The 13,410-nt window shown below is 39.6% G+C and overlaps 1 protein-coding gene across 1 annotated transcript in view; it reads right to left on the bottom strand.

Moving 5' to 3' along the window:
* LOC139716234 (nephrin-like) overlaps positions 1 to 13,226 on the bottom strand; it is a 71,019-nt gene extending 57,793 nt beyond the window's left edge. Inside the window, exon 1 of the mRNA XM_071627799.1 lies at positions 13,168 to 13,226. The gene's annotated coding sequence lies outside the window, so the exon portion shown is untranslated. The remainder of the gene's footprint in view (positions 1 to 13,167) is intronic.
* Between the last annotated feature and the right edge of the window lie 184 nt (positions 13,227 to 13,410).

Raw genomic sequence — 13,410 nt, 5'->3', positions numbered from 1 at the left:
TAAAAGCAGTTTCCATCGTAATAAAGAACAAGCTGCAGGAGAAAAACATTCAAATCAGTTTGGAGGTCTTGAGCAAAGTCTACATAATGTGTGTCACATGGTAACCTTATGAATATCAGTAAGGAAAGTTGTGACTGTGCAATTTTTCTGTTTGATTAACTCATGGACATGCCACTTTTCAACATAAATACTACAAGAAGAATTCAAGGAAAGTTCATAGAGCTTTTTTCTGAGCCATGGGGGTTTCAAAGGTGTAATTTGGAAGCTACAATGTATAGAATTATGTACGCTGTATTAACCCGTTGAGGACAGACTGATTTTGCTATACGCAAACATGCACTTCCCATAGACACTTGCCCGAGCATACTTGGGACTCATCTTTGACGGGTTAAAGATTACACCATGTACCAAAATAGATTGGCAGCGTTAGGGGAATATAGGAAAATAAATCTGCTGACATGAAATCACATGGCACCATTGCAAAATCTTCAGGATCATGCTGCCCCTTTCTGTTTTGATTTTGAGTCTACATACATACACAAGCTTTTGGGCCACAGCCGGAGGAAACACATGACCCGGCTAATGACGACAAATGGAGCCACTCTCCTCGAGAATGTTTCTTTTCCTTTCTCTCTTTCCCTCTCCCTCCAGTAAGTAGGTATAATTGAAAGTGACAACATAAGCACGTGAATGGTATCATTATCATAACATGATCTCTTGAAGTGAATATTTCCACCCCAGCTTTAACAGTGCAGGAAGTGAATGTTTGTTGAATCACCTGCCTTACATTGTAAAGTGCTTTCTTCCTATAAACCACAAAGAAAGTAACCAAAGTTATCAGGTTAAATGCAAAACTTGACCACCCACTCTATATTATGGATCTGAAAGTCATCAAAGGAATCAATCATCCATACACTATACATTTGCTATGGTATAAAATCTCTCAGAGAAACTACTTGATTTCTCTGGCTACTGTCTTATCTATTTTAATAAGAATGCAAGTCAATTCCTTCCGTGAATACATGGATTTTCTTTCCTCTGTACTGGTCTTGACTTGACGAAATATAATTGAGGTGTGAACCCTTTGCTCTCCAGGATATTTTTAGAGTAATTCTACATTATGTATTTGTGACCCGCTACAACAAAATGATCCTAAAGTCGCGCGAGGTCGATTATTTGAAAATTGCATGATATAATCCCCTAATCTTTCTGCTTTGAATTGATATATAACACATTTTATAAAAATAATCGGCTGCGGAGGTATTGATGTTTAAAGGAGAGCATGTCGAGACGTCTGGAAAATCACTGTTTCGAGAAAAGCGCCCTAAAAGTCTTCCTTTCGACGCAATCGCGATCAAGGGACACGCAAGTCAGTTTTCATCTCTGGACAATAGAAGGCAAGCCCTAGTAACCCCCGAAGAGTTCATTCAAGCACATCAGCGTCGGCGGTCTCCTCACCAGCCAATCAGTGACCAGGATGTGAGAAGCGGCTGAGCATAGCGCACCCCGCCCGCACGCAACAGTCGACTGGGCAGTGTGCGAGCTTCACGCTTCGGTTAGCAGCAAGCAGCAACTGACCAATGAGATCACTCTGGTCGTCGTTAGGGGCGGAACCTATCTGTGGCGCTCAATCCAAATTTTCGAACCAGTTTCTGCTTTGTTGAAACGCCAAAAAACATGGCTCAGAAAAAAGCTATTTTTTGGTCTTTCCTTTCACCATTTTGCTTCAAAATTTCGACAGATAATAGAAGACATGTTAGACTCCAATAATATATCACAATCAGAAAATCGTAAGTTTTGACCAATTTTAATACTCTGACTTCAAACTCGATTTTCACGGCTTCGACCGTGCGCGACTTTAGGACCTTTTAGTTGTAGCGGGTCACATTTAACAACATCTTTAAAAAGATGCGTCTTCCCTTTACTTGCAGACTTAATTGTGATTGTGAGAGGGGTTAACGTGGGAAGAGAAATCACCCTGCACATAGATGTAATTATGTCTTTAACACATGAAGAAAGGTGCTCTGTAAAAATTTTACGCAAGATGGATAATAATCATGAAATCTTAATCCAAAATATATATAGCCTTCGGTTACAGGGGAAATGGGGGAGGGGGGCATTTGACAGATAAATACTTCAATTCCATGAGCATGATGATGATATGATGGATACAATGCATCAGATTGTCAAAAAACAAATATAAAATGCAATATGGTTGAGACCACTACATGTGTCACTTTCTTTGGAATACTCCAAAAAACTCTGAAAGCCTGTAAAGTCCCTGCATGTACAGAATTGCCAAGTATCCCATCATACTTTTCAGTTACCATGGCTTACAGAAAGAAATAGCACAGTGTCAGTATGGTTGAGCCATTTTAGTGCATTGACCTTTAGGATGACACCTGTATGACGAGGCCTTTACCCCCAGGGATGGCACCGTATTCCAGTAACAGGTGCCAAGAGTTTGGCTTTAACCCTCTACAGACCGAGGCCTCAAAGTGCCATTGGCTTTGTGTGCAAATAAATTAGTAATGTCCAATGATAATGAGAGAAAATGAACAACTTGTTGGAGTAGCAGCAAGATGTTTATTTGCATCTGAATTACTGTGGTATTAACCCGTTGAGAACCGGCTGATTTTGCTACAACATGCATTTCCCATAGACCCCTGCCCAAGTATACTCTGGACTTGTCCTCAACGGGTACAGAAAAAAAAAAAATATTGGCTGGCACTATTCTCATATATTGGCGAAATACCACTGGTGAAAAAAAAAAGACATTGTGCAAACATTTGGTATCATGTTCACTTTACTACAAACTGACATTGCATATTACAGCATATAAAGATAACCCTGTATTTTACCCTCAATGTGAATGCACCTACACAATTGTGAGGGAAGCTCTCTCCCTCTCTCTGTCATATTTTCCTTTCACAGTGCCTGAAATTGCAAAGTAACTTCTGTTCGCTCCTCATGTCCTAGCCCACTGACACGAGTGTCAACAATTTACTTTAAAACTGTATACTAAAACACAATAGAAATAATCCATGGTGAACCACAAACAGCCACAGCAACATCAAATTGAGCAAGAAATCTGTACTGTACACCAAAGCAGCACAGCATGAGGAGAATTGTCATTCATTAGTTTGCCACAGTGACATTAAGTTTTTGATAAGTCCCTTTAAATGAGATGAGGAAGATGGAGGAAATGAGCAGGTCACTCTGTGGCAGTGGCCAATGTTGACATAAACTTGATAAAGCGTAACAAGTAAACCAAAAGAAAAAGACGAACCAAAACTCACCCATCCCTGAAAAGTGCACACACACTTTGCAACAATCAGCCAGGAAATGACTGTCATTGGCAATCAACCTGCACTCTCAGCTCGGCTGGTATACCAACTCTACCGCGCTTGGAAATGGATAATTGCTCCATTGTTATTAAGGCGGCACGAGCTCACAGCACGCGACACCAATATCTGGTTTGACAGACGCTACAGAGAGAAGTGAATTGGTGCCGAGCTTCAATCAAGGCGGTCTCATAAACTCATGATTACATGATTATCTTCGCCTCAATCGGTGTCGGGATATGATTCTGGCTTTATGTAATGAACAGCAACACCATTAACACTTCCTCACCCATGGATTTATTGACAGTATGCATCGCTATTAAACAAATTGTGCCTGAGCCTCTCGTGCACTAGAGGCGCAAAATAGAAAGAATTATAATTTCCATGCAGCAGACATAGTCGCACTGGAAGTATTAATTGGTGATACTATACAAACCGTTAAAGGTATGAAGTATAACCATGCAATGACTCCCAATCCCTATCCTTAACACTATCACCATACATATCATTAGTACTGCTTCAACTAATTACTACCATTTTAGTACTGTAAAACATGATATATTCACGGCATGAATATTTCACGAATTGGAGCCGACGGCCTTTTTTGCAGCGTGAAATTTCGTGAACTGCCACTGGCGTTCAATGCATGTAGTGTAGACAAGAACTTCCGCGTGCATTTTAATTCCGCAAATCTTGGCGCTCGCAAAATTCACAAAATTAATATGCATGCGAAAATTCCTCGTTTTACAGTATGTTTACACTGTACATGACAGCGACAATTATCTGCAAAAACAATATTCAGTTTAGCAGTCATAGCCCTGGATTATACAACTTATGTGTAATCTTAACCTGTTGAGGATGGACTGATTTTGCTACAATACATTTTTCTGAAAGACACCTGCCCAAGTATACTCAGGACTTGTCCTAAATGGGTTAAAAGTGTATTCACTGAGAAGTGTTTCTAATTTACCACTGGTCGATCCCCTTCCCAATGGCTTTAGTCTTCACTCATACCAGGCAAGCAAAATATTTCAGTGAACATTTTACAGGAACAGGAGAATATACATGTATTATCAAGACCTTTATGAGCAATATCTCGCAGATCTGTGCTGCACTTCCAGGGGGTGATCGGCTTGCAATATGAAAGAAGGGGAATCAAGGAAGGAACGAATGGTGATGAGCCGCTGTCTGTGTGGGGAAAAGTGTCTTCACCCCCTTCATTGCACTCAGATGAGGGAAAAGGCTACTGTAGCCCTTTCCTTGATGTCCCACTGTTTTTTTGTTTTTTTTTTAACCCATTGAGGATGGGCTGATTTTGCTATTTCACGTTTCAAATAGAAAATGTTATGCTTTGGTATACCCAGGGCCAGTCTTTATTCGGGTGAAAGGATAGAATTACCACATCTTGTCTTCAAACAAACAAACAAACAAACAAAACAAGAAATTCGTCCATGGTGATATTTAGGCTTTTAAAACAATGTGTGCCTTGCCATCAAGAAGAAATTCAGAAAGATTAATTATCATTGACACATACAGATGCGGAGCGAAGCACAGCGTCTCACCTGAACTGAACGTGTACCAACCGAGCTAGCAAGATTTCTGGCCATCTGCATGCATGGTTTACCACAAATTGTCCCCCCCCCACCCCCCCCCCCCCCACCCCCGACAAAATGAATATTTAAAAGGGAGAGAAGCCAGGAAATGTCCACTGTACCATGTTATAAAGCATGTCTCATGAATACACAGGCCAATCAAGATACAAACACAAAAGACAGAGATTTGGGTACAAACCTTTTTCAGACAAAAAGTCTTTCTTTTTTAACCCATTGAGGACGAGTCCCGAGTATACTCGGGCAGGTGTCTATAGGGAATGCGTGTTGTAGCAAAATCAAACCGTCCTCAATGGGTTAACAGTATAAGTGTATGGATGCAGTAAGGACGATTCACTGCCTTCTTTATTCTTTATTTTATGCATATAAAGCATCCCTGCAAACATATAAAATATTCTGTATTTTAAGACCTTTAGGCCTACACATTTTGCAAAACCTTTCCATTTCTTGTCATTTTTTCTGACACATTACAACAGTTTCACTCTGGTTTACAACTGGGAGCTGAACTCAACCATGTTGAAATTAATAGAACATGTTTGTAATATCCTAGTTACTGGTCAGAAATTATTTATGGAAGGATACAAGTGCCAAATAAATGAACAAAACGGAAATTATTCAAGCTCTGTCTGTTCAGATCCTCTTGACATTTTATCGTGTTAAGCAGAAGTATAGAAAGGTCATAAATTATAATGAGAAAACTGACACTTACTGTTCTGCAATATTGTCCCTCTCCTCAAGAGATTGAGATAAGCCACTGCAGTCCACTACCAAACTCACAGAACATGGGGCACTCAGCAGGAATCAATATGAGACAAACCCCTCCAATTGGATTCCCCTACTCCAAGAATCCTATCAAGTTCTGGACGAAATACACCTCCAGTAAGCCTTGACAGGGCGCACCGTATCCAGTGAGGCTGGCCGACAAAATAGGATCCGATACCAACAACCGCGACTGCCCCAGCACTGGCAGATGCACACCAAGCCGTTATGACGTCCAAACTAATCCGGCTTTAGCTGAGCAATCCAATAACAAGAGTGAGAGAGATATGGACATGAGGTCTCCCTTCCTTTTTTTTTTCTTTCCCTGTTTCCTTGTGTCTCGTTATTAAACTTCTCTCCTACTTTCTTCACTCCTCCCTGCACGTGGCTTTAACATAATTGAGCATAGGTCATTGATGATAAGCCTCCGATTCTCTCCACCACTTTCCCTGGGAACGTTCAGCTCAAGCCCTTCAAGCAATTGTGTTTATCGCAGTTTCCGCAGACAAGAACAGATTCGTGGGGACCTTCGGTGATAGTTGTCCAGAAATGACCAAAGTCGTCCGCTGCGAGCTTTACGGCCAATGAGCGGATTCAAGGACTGCCAAGTCGAAGCAACTGCTGGCAGTGAGCGTGAATATGTGTCCCTGCGATGAGGCAAGAACACAGGAAGTGGGCGCTAAACACTCTGGCTGCCTGGCTGCAACCCTCCCCCCCCCCCCCCTCGTTTAGCAGCTGAAGCGGGGACGTACAGTGTATTAAATACGTAACACTTAACAGACAAACATACAGACAAGCCACAATCTCAACTGAAACCTTAATACGAATAAGAGTTGATTTCTGTTCCCTCTCAAGTCCACTCAGGTACACAAAATGAGTGTGTATGTGTGTGTGTGTGTGTGTGTGTGTGTTGGTGGGGTAGTTGTTTGCAATGACAAATATGTATTTCAGCAAACATACACGTACAAAAGCAAACACTGTGAAAATGAAACAGCAGTGAGAACAGACAGTGGGGGTGGGGGAAGGTTTGGTGGAGCAACAGCTAGACACTCTCATTTCAAATAATGGCATGAGGATTAATCATCCCTTGTGGTCATGGCATGATAAAAGGCAGCTCCCTTTTTTTACCAGATATACTGCACCTAAACCACAACATATGGTATGTATGGCCAATGTCATATAAAGAACTGTAGATGGTTTCAACACAAAATCTATGATCTTTCACAATACTTCTGAATGTCAACTAATTCACAATAAAACCATAAAATTTTCGTTTGTACTCTGACTGCCTTTATTGTTCATATCATACATGTACAACATGAATCATTTGAATCAATACAATCTAAAAATTATAAAATGAAATGTGAACTTTGTTCTAGAGACAGAACTAACTTCCCCTTTATCAAATGACTATGGCATACCAAATGAAAGAGAGTCAAAAACTAATTTTACCATGAATTTCATAGACTTGATTTTCATATGCTAATTGTAGGCCCTTCTCTGGATTTGAATGCTCATGGACTCACAGACATTCTCCTATAGAATGTCAATATTAGGGTCTTAATGACATCACGTCAAAACAAACTGTGAGGATGAGTTTCTGTCCCATATTATTAAAGTCACTTATTGACAAAGAATTACGGTTGGAATATAAAATCACATTTGTCTTTGAAATACTCCATATTCTTTCATAAAAACACAGAAACTTGCATTCCCCCACAAACAGACTGAGACATGACACTCTGGAAGTACATCTCCAATCACATTGAAAGTTTACTGGATTTATAGGCAGTCACTCTGCCGGAGTAAGAGAGGCGAATCAGGTAAAAGAGGGAAGCCCTCTGGCGAAGACTTATCACCCTTCACAGGAGCCGAGGAAGCAGCTTAGCAAAATCTCATTATCTGATCCATCAATATTACTTTGCAGCTACCACGTACTAATATGGAACAAGGATAAACCATTCCTCTACAGAAGAACAAGAGCAAACAATCAGTACTTCCCTTGTAAAAGGAAAATAAAGTTTGCATGTCTGTTTGTTTGTCAGTTGAGATTTCTCTTTAATCATATTTGTGGATGTCATATCCTTTTTTTTTTTTCTTCTTTTTTTTCTGAGGGGATCAAGGGGTTGGGGAATGGAAAGGTATCTGAACAAAAAGTGCATGGCATTATATTTAGTATACAAAAGGTATGTTCTTAGGCTGTTCCTAAAATTTAAGTTTAGGTCAAAAACTTAACTCTCATTGATTAGGTTGCAGTTCAGAGCTGTGCGAACGCACTCGAACGTTAGCAATCTTAAAGTATAGTCGATGAGTAGAACCGCAAGATATCTTAGGGTACATGTACATGCTCTACAGGTATCCAGGAGCCACGGGGGGAGGGGGGGGGGGGGTCCATCAGTGGTTTCACTCCATGTGGACACAATAATCAACAAACTTGTGAGTTAGCATGAAACTTGCTTCTCATTCGCTTCTGTGTCAAACTCCAGCTGTGCTATTTCGTATCCATGGGCATAAAAGGTCATAGAGAAGACTCTGCACAGTTTCCAGTGTAATCATCGAGAAGGATTCGCTCGAATTGTGCTCATGTGAACCCACATCATGAATTCACCAACGGAGCTTATTATAGCCAGTTGAAATTTTGACCAAAACTTGAAGTTTGGCAACTGCGTGCCATCGTAAATGAGAAGGGTATTTTCATTGACAATGGAACACCTACTAAACTGCACCCTGCTACCACAACCCTGTACATCACATGATCTCCACGATTACACCCCATGTGCCAGAGCCTGTGTTCTGCAGTGGCTGGGAAAAGTGTAGCGACACGAGAGAAGATTCAGAAAAATGCACACCATGTATAACTTTTCATATTACTTTTTCGTCCTTCATATTAAATCTAAAAGAATGTGACTTTACTCTCTCCAGCAGGTCAAAGAAGTGCATAAAGTTTGATTACTTACCCATATAGAGCAGGATCCTTGTTTTACTCTTCTGGTATAAAGGGAAGGCCCTATGTCCCAAAGTAGAAAACAGCATCCAAAAATCTCCAATCTTCTGATAGAGATTCTAATATGTTTGGTTGCTTGGCTCCCAGTGCCAGATCTCAGCCCCTTTCTTGAGCCAGGATAATGTCGGCAAGCTTAGAATGCTGAGCAAGGATTTGCTTCACATACATTTTGAATGATGAGGGACATAAAAATTCTAAAGTGGTCACAATCTACTGAGACAGGGGGTGTATCAAAACAGAGCTGGTCAGCTCGGGGCCCAGGAAAAACAGGATAACGGGGTTTTCCTGGCACGTTGAGCACTCCGTGACAGTCTGACACTCCAGATCAACTGGTTTTCACAGAGATCTTTAGGATGAGATTCCCGGTTTGAGAAATGTATTTCTGAGGGCAAGCTTGGTCCACTCAGGTCTAAAAATGTGTCACTCTGTGATGTCATCACCATTATCAATACTTTACAAATGTATGTTCCTTTTCTATTTTTCATACAGGTAAAACAGTTGAAATACATAGTAGCCCTTTTAAAAACCTCATGTTAATCTTAAGATACACCAAAGAGCTCTTATTCTCCAATATGAACATCCAAAACACTCATCAACCTTGTTCTTTCCGAGCAACACTATTAAAGTCACTACCGAATACTGTAAAAGTGGAAATTTTCAAGCATTTCCCACAGCCAGAAGCTAGTGAAAAAATAAAAGCACACAAATATGCATCCCATATACATGTACACGTAGTATTCCAGTAATGTTCTGATTCTGTATCTTAAAAACACACGAGATTTTTGTTAAATACCAGGTCAAGCATGAAAAATTACTCTTGAAAGTGAAAATATCCACTTTTCAGTAGGCATACATTATATTTTAACACGGTAATATGTTCTTCTAACAACACTACAAATGAAAGTCCAATCCAATTTTAAACTTGAGCAAATCTTGCAAGGAAGCATATATTTGGATTAATGATTTACCCGAAAAGGTTGCACAACTTGTACAAGTTGTCTTGAACACTGTAACTGAACAGACTGTACGGATGATAACCAAAGCAAATCTTTTCAAATGACAAACAGTTACACATGTTCAGTCAATCTTATAGATGAGCTTTAACATCATAAGTGGCCCTTTATGCAAAGTTTGTTTTGTACCGAGGTGCACCTTGCTTCTTCCTTCCTATTTTCTAATGCAAAAAGCGTGGATGGGAAACACATCATGAAATGTGTGAAAACAATTACTAGACCTCGCATAGCAGCCTCGTCTTCCATGTTTCTTGAGCACTGTCATACTCTGAAAGTTTGTGTGAGGACTTGTGACAGACCAACGATAAGGTTATCACAGGTGAAATAACATCAGGAAACATGAAGGGGATGTATTCTTGAAAGGATCTGTTTTCATTGGAATTCAGAGGTGGCAAGTAAATGAAAGATCAAATCGACTAGGCGCAGTCAACAGCCTTTTCAGTGAATATTATCTTTTTTTTAAAATCACCTTTCAGTGGGTGTAAAGAGAGAAAAGTGAGGGGAAGGGGCTGAGAGACGAATCAACAAGAATTTCTTTAACATGATTTTCCAACTTCAATAATCAATACCAGCTGAATGTACACACTGGAGGTCATGACCTGGACGTTTCTTTCTTTCTTTTTTCCCTCCCAAACTGCACAACCCCAACTAGTGTACTATTTTGTCCTTGCAAGTTTATGACAAAAATCACACAGTGACAATCTAGACCTGGAAATCAAACCAATGGTACAAACAAGAATGCTTCCTGGCTACAGTCCGCTCCTACTGCATTCATGCAACCTTGCCTCTAAAATGAGGAGTGGTAAGGAAATGAAAGTAAATATTACCATTTTTTTATGTAAAGACATGCATGTGTGTTCACAGTTGCGATGGAATTAGTCAGACTATCAAAGGACCAATTCACCCACATACATGTACAAACTTTGTACAATGTGTGGATAAAGTGATTGCAGCAATATCAGTAGAACACTACTTTAAAATAGAAGAAAAATCTGATAGTTGCTATGTACTTTTTTTAGGATTCTAAAATTGACACCACATCTAAAAAAAAAATATCAATGTCCCTGTTGTCTCTCAAACTGGCATTTTTTTTTTTATTTCTGTCTGATTTTTGCGAAGTTAATGACTCTAACTTGTTGTAGTGCTCATTATTTTGAAAAACATTTCTTCATGACAAGATTATTGATACTTGTATCATTATGGTGATATTCAGTATTGCTACAGAAGTGATGAGGTCTTTACTTTTGCAACTGAATTCTGCTGGAATTTGATAGATTTCAGGGATTTTTCAAACCAAATAGTCTAGTGACAAAATCTAACTTTGTAGAGACTGCAACTGGACTGTAAATGGCAAATTACAAATGATGCATTCCTGATTACTAGTACTTTTGTACTATACCGTAAGAAGACACAAGTTTAAGCAAACTCTTGAACCTTTCCCACAGAAAACAAACAAACAAACAAACATGATGGATATTAACACCTTGAGGATGGGCTTATTTTACTGAACACACATTTCCCATAGACACCTGCTTGAGTATACTCAGGACTCATCCTCAACTAGTGGAAATTTAAAAAAAAAAACTAAGAGAATTAACACTATGCAGCAATTAAAATACCCTTCAGGTAAAGTACTTTAACATGTAAACATTTTTTAATGATTACAATGTACATCAAATGTCATTCCCATTGACAGAAGTTTTGTCGATGACACATGATCATAGTGTCCAAGTGCCAATGGTTAAAAAAAGAAAAAGTTCCTGAAAAACCAACTACAAGTGTACAAAGTTGTACACCTATCCCTTTAACAAAATTTTCATGACAAACAAAAGGCATGCTCTGCACAGCATTCTGACGAATTAAAATGAGCATCTAATTTTTAACTTACAAGAAATCAGTGACATTAATCATTCCACTGTTTTCAGTAACTCCTTTTCAATCATTGCACCAACCCACTAACCCGAGCTGCAAATGGGAACCTGGTGGCCTGTGTATTAACTCTATGGGCATTTCAGAATTCAGTACGGAATGGGTTAAAAGGCTTCCAGACTCCAGACAATATACATCACAGTACCATCACATCACTGTCAGCATTCAGTGGTGACTTTCACAAGTAGTTAAAAACTTTTGATTAGAAAGAAGAAATTATTCTGTCAAAGTTCTGAATAATGACATGAATGTCAAATATTTAGCAATGTTTTCTTTTTCTTTGGCAATGTATTTGTTGTATTTGTTGATATTGTTGTTATTGTTTTGGTGAGTATTATCCACAATGCCGCGTATTTTCTACTGCTTCTGGTATCATGTTCGGCAAGTATCACATGTATACGTTTTGAAATGTATTCAGATCCACATAATCATGTGATCACTACCAAACTGGAGTATAAAATTCAATATTAATCTTTAAAGTGTAAGATACTGAATATAAAAAAGGGCATACAAAAGGAAAAAAAAGTTTTCAAAATTTGCATTATGTTTTTCACAATCATAACAGCCTTTACAATTTACTGATATACTATGCGCCCTTTGTACTTTAATTCAAATGGAGGGGCGAGGGGTGAGGGACGGAGGGGGACGTGATGGAGAAGTTTAAACATACAGTACATCATGGGTACTGATGATAGTGATACTGATCCCGACTTTCATTCTACCTTCTACTTACAGACCCCTTTTGCCTTGCAATTGTTGTTGTTTTGTTATCAATTTTGATATTAAACAACTCAAAATCAAACTCAAAGAGTATTATCAACACAGGACAATGTTGTGACTAGTGTCAACTTTGTTCTTCTTCTTTTTTTTTTCTACACCACTACACTAGATCATTGTAGATCTAGAGCGGGGTTCTACATTTTAATTAGGGCCTACTGCAACAACTTACAAGCACTTATCATGACATTCTGTTTGGTAATCCTGTCAAAAGGCACCTACCTTGAACCTTGAAGTAGTAATCCCTTTGAGCAGTTCCTTGAAACTATCCCGCGGGATGGTAGAAGTGTCGTGTGTCAGTGAGAGGTGACATGGTGAACAGGACGATTTCAAATGTCACTAATGTACAATAAATCTTTTTGACTTGCTTTAATTATTTTTACTACAGTGTCTTTTTCTTTCGGTTTGATTCTTGGCAGCTGCTCTCGAGTGTAAGAAGCTAGCTTGGACTCTGTGATCTGTGTTCTGAATCCTGATATGTTTTTGTCTAAATGTTGTTGTTTTTTTCTATTTTCACCCAGACACAGATTCCAGTAGATGGGACTATCATCACCAGCTCCGCAGCTGAGCAACCTATCACCCTCCCCTCAGCTCAGCTGGCGTACAGAGGGCACACCGAAATCATGTTCACCTTACTATGGCATCACATACAACATAGCACAGGCAGGTGCGTCTTATAACATAAAATTACAGAATACTGCTGAGATTCCAGAAAGGAAGAAGTAACTTACCGTATCCGATCCGATCCCGTGAGGAAGTGCCCTCCGTCTTTCACTCGACTGTCGTGCATATGAGTCGAATGAGGGGGATGTGATGCGATGGATGCGGTGACTGTCAAACTACTGTGTACTCAATACCTATTCAAGTTTACTCGCACACCAGTCCTCCACCGACGCAAACGCCACCACCACCTGATTTCAGAAGGGACGCCAAATTTTACCCCTCCATTCTCATCACTGACGCATTAGTCATCA

Source organism: Diadema antillarum, unplaced genomic scaffold (genome assembly GCF_040938485.1).
Source record: "Diadema antillarum isolate AM-2024a unplaced genomic scaffold, OU_Dant_1.0 scf00000063, whole genome shotgun sequence".
Classification (NCBI taxonomy): Eukaryota; Metazoa; Echinodermata; class Echinoidea; order Diadematoida; family Diadematidae; genus Diadema; species Diadema antillarum.
Note: the sequence above shows the minus strand (reverse complement) of the source record. Positions and strands in the feature narration are given on the sequence as shown.